The following is a 4,760-nucleotide window of genomic DNA, read 5'->3' on the forward strand; positions in this document are numbered from 1 at the left end:
TTTTTTTTTTTCTGTGAAAGTAAGCCTCTGAAAGCTGAAAACAAGAAGTGGTACTTTGCTATCATGAAAAATTGAAACTGATTATTTCAAAACACCTCATTCAACTTGGGTAGGAGATGATTTTCGTTTCCATGGGAACAGAAATAAAAACTAGTGTGATAACTTCTGTACTTTCAACATCTATGCCTGAACTCTGCCATAAAATCCATAGACATTCCTTCTACCCCCAAACTTAAACAAATCCACACACTTTCCCAAATTCCAAATGTAGCAAATGTTACATGGAAAAAATGGACATCTAAGGTAGTCTTCATTTTTGTTGGTTTTGATCTCCAGTTTCTAAGTCTCATTTATTTCAGGGAGAGAGAACTGAGAGGTGAGAATGGGCAGGAGGATTGGGTGCCTAGATAAAGTATCTTGACTAGAAAATTCTAATTTGTGCTGTTATGTCAAACAGCAAAGGTATTAAACATTAAAATATAACCCTCAGGAATTCTGATGTAAACACGAGAAATACCACCATTCACTTCTAAAGGGGGCTGGACACTAGCTGTGGTCTCTGTTTAGACACTTCTCTCCATTTCTAATTTTTAGTGCTGCTGTTACTGTCAGAGGTATGATGAGAGTTTAAAGTGTAAGTCATTTGGGCAGCCCCATGTGTCTGTGGAAATATCTTCCAAGTAATTGATGCTTTCAATATTTTGTGCTTATTTCCATATGATTTCCATATCCCATCATCTTTCCCATTACCACTCAGGAACCCTGAGTTAACCTTAGTAACTGCATGCATATTCTCTAGAAAACTTAAGTACTAAGGTTTCTCCTGAGCCGTCCCTGCTAGGCTATAGCCAGCGATAATAACTACCAGACCTTTTCTGTCTTGCTGTACAAATCATCCATTTTCTCAGAATGTCAGTTATGAAATAAATAGCAAGATATGCATGGAGGCAAACTCAGGCAAAATGCACTCAAAATGCCAACACCAGTGTCATGTTGAGGGGAAAATCTGGTATAGCTTTTCTAATAACAAATATTAAGAGCAATTACTTATAATAGATAGTGTGCTTTTTAAAAGGTAAAAGCCCAGACTTTCTTATAAAAACCTCTCTGTTTAAGGGGACATATTACCTGTAATTGTACATATATGTGTAATATGTCCATTAATCTAGCTGCATTCTGGATGCATGCCAGAGAGGCTGTGAGGCTGGAATCATCTAAGTTTAAATGACTTCTGTGATCATTGTTATACCATTATGTACCTCAGTTTAATGATTATTTTAGAGTGTAATGAATATCCTTTTTCAACTCCAATGAAACATAAGAATTGTGCTTTATATAGAGTATAGTATTACATAATTACTCATAGGCATGAGCTATTCCTGAAATTTCAGAGTGTATGTACTCCTTGGAGAAATAATTTCTACTTGAAAATCAGCTCTCTTAAAATTTTAGTCACAAATTGACTGAAATTTGATGTAAATATCGGGGGAGAAGACTTTGAGCATAGGTAAAAATATCTTCCTGATTTATGGCTTTTGCAATGATGGGTTTCTTTTTTATAACATGACTCTTAATAAACAGTGGCATGGTGATGTAATTAGAATAAATCTTGTAGAACTGTCTTTATGGCCAAAAATCATTCTGTCAATTGTCAGTCCTGTCCTTCCATTTTCTCCCAGCTTTCAGTAAATTGACTGGTAGTTTTTAAGATAAAAATGCAACCTTCATTTAAAGAGGCATTATTTCAAGACATTATTACAATTAGAACTTTTAAATAAAAATGCTTTTTTTGAAGTGGCATATTTATGACCATATTCTGTTATGCATAGTTTAGAGCCTTACCATGCACAGTGTCATCCAGGGACCTGCAGTGTCAGTCTCGCCGGGAGATGTTAGAAATGTGGAGGCTCAGGACTCCTGATTCAGAATCTGCATTTAACAGGATCCCAGGTGACGGGGAAGCACTAGCTTGGAAGATGCAAGGCGTAACTAACGTAAAATTGAATGCTTTCGCTCTGTACATTCACTATCTTGGGAAAATAGTTATTGCAACCCAGTGGTCAAAAAAGAATTCACATCCCTCTGGCACTACTTGTGGGATTTGGGCAAGTTTACCTAACTCCCTATGCTTCGGGTTTGGTTATTATTAATCAGCAAATTGAGATAATGATAATATTTTCTTCAGATAATTGTTGCGAGGTCAGGTTAAATGCGAGTATGCCCATGAGGTGTGCAGAGCGTAGTACCAGGTACCTGCAGAGAGCAGGATACACATGAGCCTCCTCCTCGTCACTAGTACTTGCCCGCAGGCACATGTTTTGCTGACTTTCATCTGTGGCAGGCACATTTGTGTTTTATTTAAGACAATGAAGAACACTAATCTGTGATGATGGGAACAAAGATGAGTAAGAAAAAGCCCTGACTTCAAGAAACTTCCAGAAGGCCTCCATAGAGCCAAGGCTGCTATTTCCCCATTATTGCATAATCATTCCACATATTTTGGGGGGCGTCTACTTGATAGCAATTTATGTTCACTATTTTCATGTCCCACATAAATAGAGAATAACTGCACCCTGTGATTAAAGTATACTAAAAGAATCTTAGTAAGTATTATGAGGGTCCAGGTAAGTTGTGACAGCTCCCCACCTGGAGCCAGGATGGTCTCTGGAAGAAGGTGACTCTAATGATGTGTGAGGAAGAGCGCTGTGGCTAACGGTCTCGCGGGCAGCATGAGCAATAGTGTGGCAAAGGTGGGCGGGCCAGGGATCTTCTCAGTTCCTTCCACAGAGGACTCTCCCCACTCCAGACTTCTGTCTGGGAAGGGCTGGGTTTGGCTTTCCTTCCCTGCTACCGCCAGCCAGCCCTCTAGCTTTTGTAGAGGAACCTGACTTCCCTATTCCTTTAAGAGAATAGGGAAGATGGGAGAGCGAGAGAGCGCAGGGCGGGAGAGAGGGAGAGAGAAGAATATGAATGTGAATGTCTGCGAGTTGGGGAGGGAAGGTAGGACTTGGTTAGTGTAGCTTGTCAGGGCTGCCATAACAGACTACCACAGACTGGGTGGCTCAAAACAACAAAAATGTATTTGCTCACAGTTCTGAAGGCTGAAAGTCTGAGATCAAGGTGTCAGCAGGGTTGGTTTCCTCTGAGGCCTCTCTCCTTGGCTTGCAGATGGCCGTCTTCTCCCTGAGTCCTCACATGGTCTTCCCTCAGTGAGTGTCTGTGTCCTCATCTCCTCTTCTTACAAGGACACCAGTCATGGGGGATTAGGGCCCACCCTAATGACTTCATTTTAACTTAACTACCTCTTTAAAGACCCTCTCTCCAAATACATTCACATTTGGAGCTACTGAGGGTTAGGACCTCAACATATGAGTGGGGGGAGCGTCATTCAGCCCAAAAAGTGAGAAAATGGGGTTTGTCTATGATTTGATGCTACTTAATAGACCAAAAGGATAATATTCAGGGAGTGGAGTCAGCTTTTAAAGTCTATGTGAGAAACATGATGAGCGATGACTAGAGCGAAAAGCAGAGACCTGGAACCCAGCTCAGCCCAGCCAGTCCTCCTGCCTCATTGGTCCTTTAGTCACATATTAGGAGTGGGCCTTGGCTAGGTGCCTGGTCACCATGGTAACCAGTTTTTAAACCGGTGAGGGCCACAGTCCTTCAATAGAAACATAGACATACACACACACACACACACACACACACACACACACACACACATATTTTTTTCTTATTAATGATGCTGATGAAAGAAGTTGCTACCCACTGACCATATAGCCCTTGGCAAGTTGCTTGACTTTTCTTCTGGCTCAGTCTCCCATTGTATACGATGGGAATAATCATGTCTGCCTACAGGATGTGAAGATGAAATGAGAAACTATATGTGAAAGTGCTTTGAGAAGCATAATATGCTACCTAAATGCTCAGCATTGTCATACCCATACCTGGCTACTGCCAACCTGTCATTCCAACCGAAGACAAAGTTGTATGTTACTTAAGTGCACACACTACTTTATGGAAGGCATCTTTGTTGAGTATCTCTTGTGGGCACCTTTGTATGATTTTTGAAAGTGGATACCAGTTCAGAAACTAAAAAAGCTATTGGACGGTAAATTTGTTGTGTAAAATGCATGCTGGGGAACTTGGAAGCAAAAAATAAACATAGCTAAGAGTGAGGATGGTTAGTCTATGTGAGTCAGATCTAACCTTTCAATGGACCGGAAGTTGCCAGGGTTGTTGTTAGTTCTGAGTTGTGTTCAGGGTACCAGGTTCTTCTTATAGTTTTTCTATAGTGAGAGAGGAATGAAGGAGATTGAGGGAGTATGCAACGTGCTCCTCCTTCGTCCCTTGTATTTTTTTTTATCCTAAAGAATATCTGCTTCCCACCCTGGACACCAACGGTTGTGTAGAAGGAGTGCTGTCTTCCTTCTTTGCAGAACCTCGCCATGGTATGGATTTTATCCATGTGTGTGTTTGTGTGTGTGTATGGGTGTAAAACCCAGTGTTCCTTCTGGGGATGATTTGATTGATGTATACACTGGAAACATCTTTAATAATTTAATGCTTGCTTCAAAGGAGATTACACCAAAAAGCTTTTCATTTATTCATTACAGATCTGTCATAGCAGCATTTTTTTTTTTTTTGGCTCTGAATTGTAGTGTCATTATAATAATAAATTTTGTTCCAGACTTGGGATATTTTAACAGATTATAAACCTTTTAACTAATGTTATCTTCTTATTTAAATTGATCAAATTG

General features: G+C 40.2%; 1 protein-coding gene across 1 annotated transcript in view; it reads left to right on the forward strand.

Moving 5' to 3' along the window:
* DCDC2 (doublecortin domain containing 2) overlaps positions 1-4,760 on the forward strand; it is a 186,535-nt gene that overhangs the window by 150,875 nt on the left and 30,900 nt on the right. The window lies entirely within an intron of this gene.

This window comes from Propithecus coquereli, unplaced genomic scaffold, assembly GCF_000956105.1.
Source record: "Propithecus coquereli isolate 6110/MARCELLA unplaced genomic scaffold, Pcoq_1.0 Scaffold131, whole genome shotgun sequence".
Lineage (NCBI taxonomy): Eukaryota > Metazoa > Chordata > Mammalia > Primates > Indriidae > Propithecus > Propithecus coquereli.